The sequence below is a fragment of the Serinus canaria genome, chromosome 15 (assembly GCF_022539315.1).
Source record: "Serinus canaria isolate serCan28SL12 chromosome 15, serCan2020, whole genome shotgun sequence".
In the NCBI taxonomy this organism is placed as follows: Eukaryota; Metazoa; Chordata; class Aves; order Passeriformes; family Fringillidae; genus Serinus; species Serinus canaria.
This window is the reverse complement of record NC_066329.1, coordinates 1,184,569-1,199,070: the sequence shown is the minus strand read 5'-3', so window position 1 is coordinate 1,199,070 and position 14,502 is coordinate 1,184,569. Positions and strand designations below refer to the sequence as shown.

The window sequence follows — 14,502 nt, the reverse complement described above, 5'->3', positions numbered from 1 at the left end:
GTCCTTACAAACAGATTTGTGATGGTTCCTGCATTGATCTCAGCGCTCAAACCGACAGGAGAGGGGATTTGCAGTGACAGTCGTAGAGAAATGCACCTTTAGTGAATAACCACAGCAAAATGCACTGGGGGAATTGGGGAAAAAGGAAAGAATAGGGAAAAGAGGGAGGAAGAGAAGGAAGGTACAGAGCTACCAAAGGTAGAGTGATGAAGTCCTTCAAAGTCTTCAGTCCATGGGGTTTGCCTGGTCACGTCAGGGGAGATCTCAGTGATTCCAACCAATTTGAACTCTTATTATACTCTTTTTTGATGGGGCAGAGATTCCAACCAATTTGAACTCTTATTATACTCTTTTTTGATGGGGGAAGTGGGATGAATCTTGAAATCGAATCAAAAGTAGTAAAGAATAGTCTGTTGTAATTTCTGGGGGAAAAAAGGCATTGAAGAAGGGTACAAAGAGTCCATGTTCTCAGCAGTGGAGAGAACCACTGTCTGCTTGGTGCATTGCTCACACCTGCAGGCAAACATCTGGCTTTGGTCAGCTCACCTCCCCCACACACCTCCCCGGGTCAGGGGTTTCAGTCCCAGTCCTTGGGAGGAGGGGGAGCTTCTCCACACGGGGGTCTCATGTCTCAGTCCTTGAGGGAGAGGCTTCTCCCATCTCAGTCTGTCCTTCACTGTGGCTGTGAAATAGATGAGGGGTCTTCCCTGGGGACCACCAAAGGTTACCCCAGAAAAGTCCAGCCGGGCCAAGAGGTGGGGAAATTCCAGGCCATTGTTGTGAAAGCGAGTGCAGGAGAAGAAGGGCAAGGTGTCCCTTGTGTTTTCAGCAATCTCAGTGTCCCATGGCAGCAAACACACCTGCGAACAACAGCCTGGCAAACCAGCAGGGTTCTCAGGATCTTGGCCAGCAACCATCCCAAGCAAGACCAGGATTCCAACCAGGGTCGTCCTCGGTGGTCCCAATTTCTGTCCTTCCATGATGATTGTGAGGCAGATGAGAGGAACTTTGGACAGAGACTCACAGAGGGAAATCCTGGAGTGGCTCGGAGGATTCCTCTGCACAGTCAGGCTCGGGGACACCACAGATCCTTCAGATGATGTTAGGATGAAGGGATGGAGAGGACTCCAGGTGTTCCTGCTCCTCCAAGGTGCACGCCTGATCCCTGTGCTGGAAAAGCAGGAATGGGTTGGAAAAGAGACATTGGAGCAGAGAAAGGCAGCAGGAGGGACAGAGACCTGGGATGGTCTCCAGGATGGACAAGGGAGGCTGGGCTGGCTCAGCTGGAACAGAGATACAGGAGCAACTCCTTAATGCCAGAGTGCAGTGGGAATGGGAATTCCTGAGACTGTGCAGTGGAAATGGGCAGCCAGGGAAGAGGATGATATGAGAGTAGGTATAGACCAGGCTCGATGGAATGGTTTGGGTTCTTTCATTCAAAATTTCATTTAATTTGGAGGTTTTTCCCCCCTGAATATGGCTGAATTGCACAACTCCCATTCCTGGTGTCTGGATGGATCAGGGAATTCCATCTGTGCCCAAATAAACACCTGGAGAAAGGACAGGAGGTGTTATTGAGCACAAAGACTCACCTGAAACCCTCAGAGGATTCTTTTTGTTTCCTTTTTCATTTTTTTAACTTGTAAAAACAAACTTGAAGCCCTCAGGCTGAGTCCTGAGCTGTGGTCACCACGAGATGCTCCAAGTACAGGGAGAAAATTGTGTTTTCCTTCCCTCTGTTCTCACATGGAGATCAGGGAATGGGAAGATGGGCCTTCGTGTTGACAGAGTGTTTTGATTCCATCAGGTCCTGGTGGGATTGTGGGGGAATCTGTGCAGGGCTGGGAGCTGGATTTGATGTTCCTGGTGGGTCCTTCCCAAGGAACAATTCCTAATTCCCAGTACCCCATCCATCCCTGCCCTCTGGCAGTGGGAGCCATTCCCTGTGTCCTGTCCCTCCAGCCCTTGTCCCCAGTCCCTCTCCAGCTCTTTTGGGTCCCTCCCAGCTCAGGATTTTCCACGACTCTGTGGTTCCACGTCCCAGTGGCGGAAGTGAGCAGAAATCCCAGGTGGAGGAGCTGCCTCTGGAGTGCTGGCCATGGGTGTGACCCAGGAGCTGCCCAGTCCCTCTGCTTTGGGCCACCACCACTTTCAGAGGGCTCTGCCTCAGCCCCAACAAATTCCAGGGGACCACAGCTCCTTCCACCCCAAAGGCCTCCAGGGTTTCCCTCTGCCTCCTGCTGTCTTGGCTCTCCAAGTGGAGGAGTTTTGATCCCTGCAGGATTTTGCAATGGAAACTTTCCCCATTTTCTTTTCCAACTGTTGCCTGCCAGACTGCAGAGACCAAAATGTTTATAATATAATATATTGTAATTGATTATCCAATTTCAGAATCAAAATCCCTCTGCATTGTGTCCAAATTAAATCCTTTCATTGGCTGCTTGGAATTTCCCCCTCAAGAATTACCCAGGAAGAAAATATCAATGTTTGGTTTCACGTTCCTTTTGGGACTATATTTGAAAATCTCTAAAATTCTTTGTGCTAAAATCCAATTCTTCTCTTCTGCTCTGGTTATCAGAGCCCTGTTAAAGCCACATGGAGCAGAGCTTTGTTCTTGGCAGGGAGAAGGATCAGATCCTGCCTGGAGCTCACTGGGGATTTAATTCTTGTTATTAATTTTATAGAGAAGCTGTCCAGATACCACAAAGAAGGGGCAGGAGCGTGTCCCCCTCAAAGAGATCATCAGCCCAAATTTATTAACAGCAGCATGTTGGGAAGGGAGACTTGGGGCTGGGATTTTGGGTTTGGATTCGGCTCTGGGTTTGTTTTAGCCTTTGACACAGGGAAAAGACAAATAACTCAGCCGTGGCTCAGCTGTGCCTCTCTGTGTCTTGTACCATTGGCAGGACACCGGGGTTTGGGGTGGAAATAGGAGATTTGTTTGCTCCAGATGTTTTTTTTCCTGATGCAGGTGGGGTTTGTAGCCTGTGACCACCAGCTCCAGTGAGGGTGATCCTGTGGGATTCACCCCTGTGAGTCCTCACTCCCTGGGGACACTCACAGATGGAAGGAAAAGGCCTCAACCTGCTCCAGGAGAGGCTCAGATTGGACATCAGGAGGAATTTCTCCATGGAAAGGGTGGTCAGGCCTTGGAAGGGACATTTGGAGTTTCCATCCCTGGAGGTGCTCAAGGAAGGATTGGGGGTGGCACTCAGAGCTCTGGGTGGGACAAGGGGGGGGTCAGGCACAGGTGGGACTGGTGATCCTGGAAGGTTTTTCCAATCTCAGTGATTCCATGATTCTGGAATGCCTACGAGAAGCAGCTGTACTGAATTTAAAGCAAGAATTAAAACCAAAGATGCTCAAATCTCCATGGGACCATTCAAGCCTTGGTCCTTTGTAGTGTTTTTAGACTTTTTTGGGGGAGGAGTTTGATGGTGCCTGGGGCTCTCAGCAGGGTTTTTGTTGTGAAGATGTATGGAATGTAATTTCCATGGAGGAATGTCCACAGGCAGCAAAGCCCAGGCCTTAGACCCACATCCTTTCTTCTGGGAAACCTCTGGAATGGGATCTCTGTGCTGAGCCCTTCCTGAGCCTCATCTCCTCTGCTCCTGCTCCAGGGAAGGCCCAGGGCAGGGGCTGGAACTGCATGGGCTTTAAGGCCCCTCCCAGCCCAACCCATTCCATGGTTCTGTGGCAATTCTGGGATTCTCTGTCCGGGCTTTGCTTGTTCTGTAGGTCCAGTGGCAGGCAGGGAGGATAGAGTGGAGAAATATCCTAAGCTCTGGGTGTTTTTATTGAGTTCGTGCGTTTATTTCTCCTCCTTTTTTGGTTTTCACTGTCACAGCAGCAATAGTTCAGAACAAGTTTCCATGAAGGATTCCTGGTTTTCAATATAATGAAAATAAACATGGAATCTTGCAGGAGTATCGTGAAACAAATTAAACCCTGATTGCTCTTCTGATTCCCACCTAATGATTCATTAGAGGTTATCCAAACAAGTGTGGGGAGCACAGGGCTACAACACCAAAGCCAATCAAGTTTGATGGCTTTAATTTGGATTTTCCTGTGTGTGGAAGCTCATCAATAGGGAGACTTGACCAAAATCTTGTGCCTGCTCTGGCAGAGTGGATGGAAAATGTCCCCAGGTGTTTTTGTGTCACAGACGTGGCACAGGCTTTTTTGGCAGACAGAGTTTGGTCTTGAGTTTCTAAAAGCAGAAGGATGCAATAAATAAAGAGTTGTTCCCTCCTACAAGGACTGGTGCAAATCTGTATTTTGGGAATTGGATTTCTGCCAGGCCTGGATTGCCTGGGGAGGGCTGAGAGCTGGTGGGGGTGTTGGGGGATGGCCCTTGCTGGACTTTAGATCAGGGCTGTGTCCTGGAATCATGGCATGGGTTGGGTGGGAAGGGACATGAAAGCTCATCCAGTGCCACCCCTGCCATGGACAGGGTCACCTCCCACTGTCCCAGGCTGCTCCCAGCCCCAATGCCCAGCCTGGCCTTGGGCACTGCCAGGGATCCAGGGGCAGCCACAGCTGCTCTGGGCACCCTGTGCCAGGGCCTGCCCACCCTCCCAGGGAACAATTCCTAATTCCCAATATCCCACCTATCCCTGCCCTCTGGCAGTGGGAGCCATTCCCTGGGTCCTGACCCTCCATCCCTTGTCCAAAGTCTCTCCTGGAGCCCCTCTAGGCCCTGGAAGGGGCTCTGGGCTCTCCCTGGAGCTTCTCTTCTCCATCTCTGCTCAGGAGAAGAGTTTCAGCCCTCTGCCAAACTGGGAAGTTCTCCCCTGCACTCCTTGGACTCTTCCCAATTTTAAGCAGGAGCCTCTTCTACAACATCCAACCTCTGGCTCCAACGGCTGCAGCAATTTGGTCCCAGTTTCCAGCCTGGGACATTCCAGCCACTGAGCTCACACTCCATCATGGAATAATGGAATAATAATGGAAACGTGAGCTGCAGCACCTGCACATGGGAACCCACAGGAGCTGCTGTTCCTTTGGGAAGAGGGGCTCTCATCCATGTGGGAATCACCCACAGCTGCATGGAGGCGGCTCCTTCATGCAATCAACAATCCCTCACCAAGGTGGTGCCCTCACCCCAACAAAAACGGATCCAGAGCCTGCTCCTGCCTTCCTGCAAATTGGAATCTCCCCCATCCATCCCTGGGAATGTTTCTATGGTTACCTCCCAGAATACCAGTTTGCCAACATCAGGTTATTTCCATTTTGGAACCTAAATCCAAGCTGGTTTTTCAGCTGGGCTCAAGCCTAGTGCTGAATTTCAGCCTCCAGAAGAGCTGGAGGTGTAGAGCTGAGACAGGAATGTGTCACCGTTTTTGTGGTGGCTGTCACAGCTTGGAGAGCGATGCAGAACTGAATCTGAGAAGGAAAAGACAAAATATCATGGAATTCATGGAATTGTGGTGTCCTGTGGCAGCTCACAAAGACCCTGCAGACATGCCTACAGAGAAGATTTTCCCAGTCTCATCAGGCTGGCCTTGACTCCAGGTTCTGGGATTGCTCTCAGGAAGGATGGAATTACGACTATTTTAGAATTATTCTTGAATTTTATTGATTTTTCAGCCGGGCCCTGTGTGTGCCCCCACAAGGAATCTCCCCTGGGAATGTGATGAGGGACAGTGCATCTCTGCTCGGTGCCTTTGTTGATAAGGAAAAGTTTCCTACTCCCTGGGCTGCTGTAGAAAGGGAGGATTGGGATTGTCCAAACTTTGGGCTGACCCAGTTTTGGCCTTCCAAGACCTGAAGGGAGTCAACAGGAAAGATGGAAAGGGACTGGAGAAGGGCCTGGAGGGACAGGACATGGGGAATGGCTTCCCACTGCCAGAGGGCAGGGATGGATGGGATATTGGGAATGAGGAATTGTTCCCTGGCAGGGTGGGCAGGGGCTGGAATGGAACTCCCAGGCTGCCCCTGGATCCCTGGCAGTGCCCAGGGCCAGGCTGGACACTGGGGCTGGGAGCACCTGGGACAGTGGGAGGTGTCCCTGCCATGGCAGGGGTGGCACTGGATGGGCTTTGAGGTCCTTTTCTACCCAACCCACTCCATGATTTTATGATTCTGTAGGTGATCCTATGAAACATTCCCTAGGGCAAAGCTTCCCCTGGCTGGAGTTGGAGTCCCTGAGCAGGGCTGGGGTCCATCCCTCCACGTGCAGTTTCCATCCCTGAGCTGCATTAGGAAAACCCTGTGAATCCGAGAAAAGCTGTGAAACCTCCTTGTCAGCTCTAAACAGCACCATCCCTTCCCTTTCCTTCCAAACCAGGGGGGGCATGTTGCTGACAGTCACAAAAATGAGGCTTTTTCCAGTCAGCAGCTTGGCCTGATCTGTTGAAAATGTCACCACTTGCTTGTAAATATTCTGAAAACCACAAGTCTCTGCTTCCAAAGCCAATTACGGGTGGCTGACTGACAGTAAAGCCCCTGCTTAGCACACCTGGCCACTTAAAATCAACAAAGCCAATGGTTTGGGACATCACAAACCTCCAAATGCCCACAAAACAACCCAAAATATTCTGATTAGGCATAAAATTTTATCCTAGCACGAGGCCCCTGATTGTAACCCAAATGGGATGTTATTGTTCCAGCAGCAAATTCAAAGTGCAAACACAGCACAAAGGCATTTTGCAACAGGGACATAAAAATTATAGTGATGTAGTTTTGTGACATTTCCACCTAGCAGTGACAGTGTGCCTGGTTCCGGTGCAAAACAAAGCAAAAAATCAAAGTTTTTTGGCACAGAACAGATTTATGAGCACGGTCAGAGACAATTCTGTCAGAATTACAGCTAAATCTGAGACTCAGGGTGTAAAACTCCTTCAGTAAAATAAAAGAGTGACATTTTGGAGTAGACAGAGGGAGGAAATGGAGTAAATAAAGATTTAATGATCCCAGAGGTCTCCCTGGGTGTAAGGCTGATTGATGCTCCCAGGCACAGGGTGGGATTTTGAGGTGTCTGTGCAGGGCCAGGAGTTGGAGTCCACGATCCCTGTGGATCCAGCTCAGGATATTCCATGATTTTATGATTATTGCACTGCTAAAGGCATTAATTCTTGCTTTACTTAGATATTCCCAAATGACTCTGGGCCTCAAGAAGCTCAAAGGATTAAGCAGGAGGAGAAGATCCCAAAAGTGGAGTTACCAGGCTGGATCCCCTAATCCCAAAGGAAAAGGGGTCAGGCTGGGCTGAAGTTTTAAAGAGAGATGCAGAACTTGGCAGAATTTGGGATCTTGGGCAGGAATTGTTCCCTGTGAGGGTGGGCAGGCCCTGGCACAGGGTGCCCAGAGCAGCTGGGGCTGCCCCTGGATCCCTGGCAGTGCCCAAGGCCAGGCTGGACAGGGCTTGGAGCAGTCTGGGATAGTGGGAGGTGTCCCTGCCATGGCAGGGGTGGCACTGGATGGGCTTTCATGTCCCTTCCCACCCAACCCATTCCATGATCCCATGATTTACCAACACTTTACTAAGTGTTTCTCCAGGGCTGAGGAAAGGCTGAAGTGTCCTGCACACACTGATGGGATTCCCCTGCAATCCAGGAGCAAAGGAGCTCTGGAAACATCTCCACGTTTGAGGAACATCTCAGTGGTGCCAGCAGAAGTTCTGTGGGCTGAGCACAGAGAACCTGCAGGAGCAGAGGAAGGGGGGCAGCTCTTCCTCATGAAAAACGTGGAATAGAACAATAAGGAGAGGTGGGAATGCTGTGAAACCCCAAGGAAGAAGCTTCCTTGAGCCAGGTGCTGCCACAGCCCAGCCTGAAGATGTGCTCCTGGTGTCCCCCTGCTGCTCCTCTGGTGGGAGGGGGAAAAGGAGGCACCTGAATGACTCTGACTGCTGGAAAAAGGGAGAAAACCCCCACAAATTTCACCTTGGCAAGAGTTCACCTGGAGGCAGTGAGGGAAAGGTGAGTTTGGGGTGCTTTGCTCTGGAAAGGGGAGTTTGGCCCTTCAGAGTGGTGGAGGAGCTGAAAGAGAGGAATTTCTCACCCGTCCAGGAGAGGAGGGCAGGGGTGTCCCTGCAGTGTGTGGAGCACTGTGAGCCCCATCCCAGTGGGGCAGGCAGGCTGGGGCGTTTGGGCTGTGTTTGGGGTGGGGTTTGGGGTGTGTGGATCCCTCAGGAGCTTCCTGGTGCTCCCAGGAGTGTTGGGATCCCTGGGCAGTCCCACAGGACAAAGGGCAGGGCAGGGAAGGGGCTGGGCTGGGCTCTCCTGGCCATGGGGCAGAGCTGGGAGACTCTCCCTGAGTCTGAGCAAGGCTCTGATGTCAAACAGATCCTTCAGGGTCTGATCCAAACCTCCCCCCACAGCCAGACATCCTCATCCCATGGTCTGGGCACACTCAGAGCAGGGAATTACACAGGCAAGGCTGTAATTGCCTTGTTATCCAATTAGCAAACCCCAAATGATTTCCCAGTGTCACTGACAAATCCTTGCAGGAATCCTCCTCCTCCTGCTGCCATCACAGCACAGCTCTGGCAGGGCTTGGGAGGCTCTGCTGGAGCTGGCAGCAGCACAGGAGCACTCTGGGCAGCTGGGGTGGGCACTCTGGGGTGGGCAGGGTGCAGTGGGCACCCCGTGGTGGGCACTCTGGGGCGGGCACACTGCTGGGCAGGGTGTTCTGGGCACGCTGGAGTGGACAGGCTGGGGTGGGCACTCTGTGGTGGGCAGGGCACCCCCATGGTGGGCACATGGTGGTGGTCATTCTGTGGTGGGTCCCTCCCTGGCAGGGTGGGCAGGCCCTGGCACAGGGTGCCCAGAGCAGCTGTGGCTGCCCCTGGATCCTGGCAGTGCCCAAGGCCAGGCTGGACAGGGCTGGGAGCAACCTGGGACAGTGGGAGGTGTCCCTGCCATGGCAGGGGGGGGAAGGGATGACCTTTAAGACCCTTTCCACCAAAACCATTCCATGATTCCATGAAAGGAAGAAGAGTCCCATTTTCCTGCTGGCGAAGACAAACAACAGCTGGGGGTGTAAAACCAAAATGGCAAAAAAAGGGTTACAAACACCTCAATGGGACACAATCTGTGATGCAGGAATGCTTTGTGCTTCCTCACCCCAGGTTCTGTGGGGCTCTGGGATGGGCATTCCATGCTCATCCCTGCATTCCTGAACCCCTGCACCTGCTGAGGGCTGCCTCGGGGACGAGGTCTGGGGTGATGTGTTCACCCCAGGGCTCCTCTGGTTTGGGATGAAGAAAGCTGGGAGGAGGCCACTTGTCTGGTCAGAAGAGCTCCATCATGACCTGCTCTCATTCCCACAGGAATATTGTCTCTCCCTAAGGTAAAGACTTGCAGTCAATCCTACAAATCCAAACAATTCCACATTTGTGCAGCCCCAACCCTTCCCCGTGCACCATGAACGCTGTCTCTAATGAATCTGGATGATCCATAAGGAGATCTTTCCTATAACTCATTATTCCATGCCCAGTTAAAACTCAGGATTGTATTTCTGGCCTTACTGGATGTGAGCTCCCTTCCCATCCAGGTGGGAGAGGAATTTGTCCCAGCTGAAGAGTGGGAAGTGAGATGGGGCTCAGACACCCAGACCTTGCTCTGCCTTGGGAGCTGAGAGGGATTCAAGGCAATTCTCTGCTTTTCATGCTGCCACCAACCCTGGGAATGCTTTTTCCCATTTTTCCCTGATCTGTGAGACGGTGAGGAGCCATTAGGTGGTGCCCAAAAGCAAGGAGGATACAGCCAGGCTGAAAGGGAAACTCAGTGTGTGACACTGAGGGGACACCGTGAGGACATCTCTGTGTCAGCCAAAGGCTCATCCCAGCATTCCCAGCAGAAGGTGACTCGGTTCCCACAGGATTTCCCCCTCATTAGTGCTTCATTTGCCATTTCATGGCACTAACAAGGGTCTGAAACTGGGGGAAGGAAAATCTCCTGATAAGACAAAAATGGCATTACAAGGTCATTCTTTATTGTGCGACAATTAAATCTGATCAGGAATTTATGCCATGGAATCACTTATTATTATTTTTTTAGATGTTCCAAATAAAAATAAAACCCACAAGCAGGGATGATCCCACAGGATCCAGCCAAGATTCATTCCTCCCCTCTTGCTGGAGCCAGGCTGTCTGAAAGGTTTTTTTTCTCTCTCCAGAGTTCTGCTTCCATTTGATCCTCATTTTGTGTGAGGAAAACGTTCTGGATTTCTATTCAATCCCTGTTATTACACCCCAACTGCTGCTGTAAAGCTCAGCCCTCAGAACTTCGCAGTGGCAATTGGTTCCTCCTCTGGCTGTGGTGTAGTAGGGGCATCTCTGAGGAGGGAAATGCAAAGTTTTTAACCAGAAAGGCTTTTCCTTCCCTGGCATTCCAACAGACCCTTGAAGGAGAAGAGCTCCAGGCTGCATGCCAGGCTCTGTGTCTATATGAATGCAGCCTTCTGCTTATTTCCCTTAAATTGAATTAAAAGGCATTACATCAATTTTTTTTTTATTATTATTCCTGCACTGCTGCCACTTCATTATCCCAGCTAGGCAGGCAGGCAGCCCATTCCAGGGAATGAGGACGGGAAAGGCCCAGCCAAGAAGGTTTAAATACCACCTGTAGGCAAATTGAAATGTTCCCCTCCAAGTGCTAATCTTTCCTTTATTGCTGTGGTGGCAGAGCCCTCGTCGTTCCCTGGGAATTCTGCCACGTTTATTTAAAATCCAAGCCCAGAAAACCCTGAAATGCCTCTGCTACGAACACCAACCCAAGAACCCAAATATTTTATTCCTTCTGACACGATTCCTCGCACTTGCAGGGAGATGTAATTAAGATGCTGCTGCTCGTGGCTGCAGGGTTTGCTGCCCCTGTGCTTCCTGCACTGCTGAATCCCTGAAAAAGGGGTGGAGAAGGCTGGAGAGGTTTGCTGGTGGCCTAAGAGGAGTTACCCAATGGATAATTAATAATTGTGCAGCACCAAGAGAGCCAATGTCCCATTAATGACTGATGTGGGCACACAGGATTCAGCTTGGAGGCTCCTCAGGAGGGCTCTGGACCAATCTCCTGCTTGGAGCAGGAGGGGTTTGAGGTCAGACAAGGCTGCTCAGGGCTTTTATTCCATCTGATCTCGGAGTCTCCATAGTCAGAGGCTGCACAACCTCACAGACACCTCCCCTGCACGCTGCTGATGTCTTAATGTGGAGCTTTCCCCTGAGTTTTCCCCTCTCCTTGCTCTGGCTGGGTTTGTATTCCCTGGATAGATTGGCTGTAGTCAGGTCCTGCTTGGAAGCTTTTCTCTCTTAAGGCCTCTACAAAGACCTGAAATCATCAGGCTCTGTATAAATGGCTCTTAATTCAATTACTTCTGATAATTGATTTAATTAAGAGCACAGACGAGATGGGATTGCTGCTCCCAGAAATCAGAGTTAGGACTCGCACTCTGGAAAATCTGGGCATCAGCGGTGCCAGCACTTCTGTTTGAGAGGGACTTTGGACAAGGGACCTCAAAGCCCATCCAGTGCCACCCCAGCCATGGCAGGGACACCTCCCACTGTCCCAGGCTGCTCCCAGCCCCAGTGTCCAGCCTGGCCTTGGGCACTGCCAGGGATCCAGGGGCAGCCCCAGCTGAGGATCTGTGGATGCCAGAGCTGTGATGCTCTGGGCATCCACACTTTCTTCACTCAGGGCCTTTCTCCCCCTCTGGTCTCTGCCATGAATCCAGGATCCCTGAGATCTTGAAGCTGGAGCCCAGAGCTGGAGCTCTGCTGGCCAGCAATTTCCTGGATACTCAGGGAAATCAGGGTTCCAGGATCTCAGGGATGCTCAGAAAATTTGGATCCTGCCTTCCCAAATCCAAGCCTCCTAACGGATTTTTCCACAAGAACAAAGGGATTCAGGGCTCAGAGGATCCCAGCCTGGGAGCACTTCCTACCCTTGCTTTCCCCTGGATGCTGCAGCCATTATAAACCCCAGCTCATCCTGACAAAGCAGGGGAGGTTTGGGTTTAATTGCAGTTGTTAATTAATTTTATCACTGCTGAGTCTGCAGCCTGGTGGGAAAAGGGAAATTTCATTTAATGGATGGCTCCCTTCTCTCAGCACCTGGTGGAGAGTCTGGCACTCACTCTCCTGTCCTTGGCCAGAGCTCCTGCCACACCCCAGCTCCTCTTCTCCAAAATCCTCTCCAAGCTGGGAAAAATCCCCTCCAAGGTGGGCAAATCATCCTTCCTCACCCTCCTCTTCCTCCCCTCTGGGCCTCTGCAATGGCACCAGAGGGCAGGGAATGCCCAAAGTTGGGGGTGAAGGTGTTTGCATCCTCTGGGCAGGAGGACCAAGGCTGAAACTTTCTGGAGAAGGATCCTTGGAGGTCCTGCTGTAAAGGAAAAGGGAAAAGGGTTTGGGCTCTGCCTCTCTGTGGGCAGTAAAGGGAGCAGCTGGTGGGAGGTTTCCTCCTCTCAAGGAGGCTTCACCATTCCCTAGGAGAGAAGTTCTGGTTCCCAAATTCCCCCCAGGAGCTGCTGTGAGGGGCCTCAAGCTGCTGCAGCCTTTCTCCATCACCCCAGCCTTTGCCATGTGAGGTGACATCAGTTTGGTCACTGTTGTCACCACATTCCTGTTGTCACCACATTCCTGTTGTCTCCCTGTCCTCCCTCCCAGCCAACCCATCCTGGGCTCCTCTTTTCCTCCTCACTGTGATGCTTCAAGGTTTGCCAGCACTCTTCTGTCTCCTCAGTGTCTTGTTAGTCCTGTCACCCTCTCCTGGCTCCTGCAGACCTCTCCTGGCAGCATCCCCCATTCCCATTAATCCTTGTTTACTGGGAATGTACATATTTATTGCTTTTTATCTTGTTTAATCTCTCAGGTCTCGCAGCCCCTATTCATTTTTGCTGCTTCCCTTCCAACTCCCACCCATTTATCTTCCTCTGCTGCTGCAGCTGCTCCAGCACATCCTGATTATCTCCTGCCATTCCCTGTGCCAGCCCCGTGCCCTGTGCTGGGATTCAGCTCCCTGGAACAGTTGGTCTTCCAAAATCATCGTTAGCTGAGTTATGGAGGGGACAGGAAGAGATTCTCTCCACGGACCTGGTGTCCTGTCTTCCCTACTTAGCAAGCAAATGAGGTTAATATTTAATGGATGTGGAGGTCAAACCAAATCCTGGATATTCTGTTCCATATTTCTATGCTTCCAAAAGGCAAATAACCATGAGAGGTCCATCTAACTTGGTATTTCTGACAATAACCTCCAGCAAATCCTGAGGGAAAAGTTTTAAGACGTCAGATACAGAAAAGAAATTCCCAAAATAAATTCCCTGACTCTTGCAGTCCTGCCCATACACCCATCCTCCTGCTGTGGAGCAGCAGGGGCTTCACTGCAGCTCTTGCTGGGTCAGTTCTTGCTGTCATTTTGGGGTGACATCTGCCTGCCAGGATTCACGACCCCAAATTGCTGCCAGTGCTGAGCCCTGCCCTGACCCATGGGATCAGCTGCTGTCCACAGGAGCTCTGGGACAAACATCTCTGCTGTGGGGCTGCCCAAGGCCAAGCAGGACCTTGGTCTGAGCAAAAGCAATATCAAGCCTCTGGTCTGAGCTTTTTCCTCCCAGACTGTCACCTCTGCCTGGCTCTCCAAGGACAGGTGACTGGAAGCAGGGACAGGGCTTTTCTGGGGGGACAGAATGAATCGTTGATGCCTGGTGAAGGCTGCCCTAGAACAGAGGCTGGGCAGAGCTAAAGAATAAAGCAGGGATTTATTAAAAGGCCTCCATGAATGCACCTTGGGTGTATCCAGCACCAGAGCCCAGCCAGGGCTGCACCCAAGAGGAACCAAAATGGCCCCAAAATGCCCGGCCGGGCACGGGGTCTCTCCCTGGGATCAGCTCTGCTCCATTCCCACCTTGCAGTTCATTGTCCCAGCCCAGCTTTAGCCCAGGCAGTCCCACCCTGCTTGTTTTTCTCTCTCCAGCCCACGGGGTTTGTGCTCCTGGGCTGAGATTTGGATCATTTGTCCTTGGTGCCCAGCTGGAGCAGGAATTGTTTTGTCTCCCTGCTCTGGGCACAGAGCTCACCATCCCAATGTGAACCCAGACCCACACACTAAAGCAGCACAGAATGTGAAACACAGAAAAGCTCAAACCTGAGGCATCATTGTGAGGCAGCTGGGACTCAGGGAAAACCATGGACTTCTTTCTAAACCTTCTCCATCAGAAAAGGGGGTCAGAAATGCAGCTGCAGGGACTGATTTGGGCTTTGAAGCTGCACCACACCAGTTCCAGCCCCTTCTCCCAGGAGCAAGGACATCCCCAGTAGCAGCTGGACACACTGACAGGACCAGAACCACAGGGAGTCAGGGACCAGCCTGGCCTGGCATAAACATTTCCCTTCCCAGCTGGTTTGTTCAGGATCTTTGGCACATCCCTGACTCCTGCCACGGCTTGGTGTGATATTCCTAAAAGCCACCGAGGTCTTCAATTATGTAATTAGTGACTGATTAGCTGTAATGAGTGTGGGATGCAGAATTGTATCAGGTGATGGCTTTGGGGGCAAAGGCAAAA

The 14,502-nt window shown here is 51.4% G+C and overlaps 1 long non-coding RNA gene across 1 annotated transcript in view; it reads right to left on the bottom strand.

Annotated features, from left to right (window-relative positions):
- LOC127060209 (uncharacterized) overlaps positions 1 to 14,502 on the bottom strand; it is an 82,569-nt gene that overhangs the window by 31,347 nt on the left and 36,720 nt on the right. Inside the window, exon 2 of the long non-coding RNA XR_007778948.1 lies at positions 4,460 to 4,499. This is a non-coding gene — a long non-coding RNA (uncharacterized LOC127060209). The remainder of the gene's footprint in view (positions 1 to 4,459; positions 4,500 to 14,502) is intronic.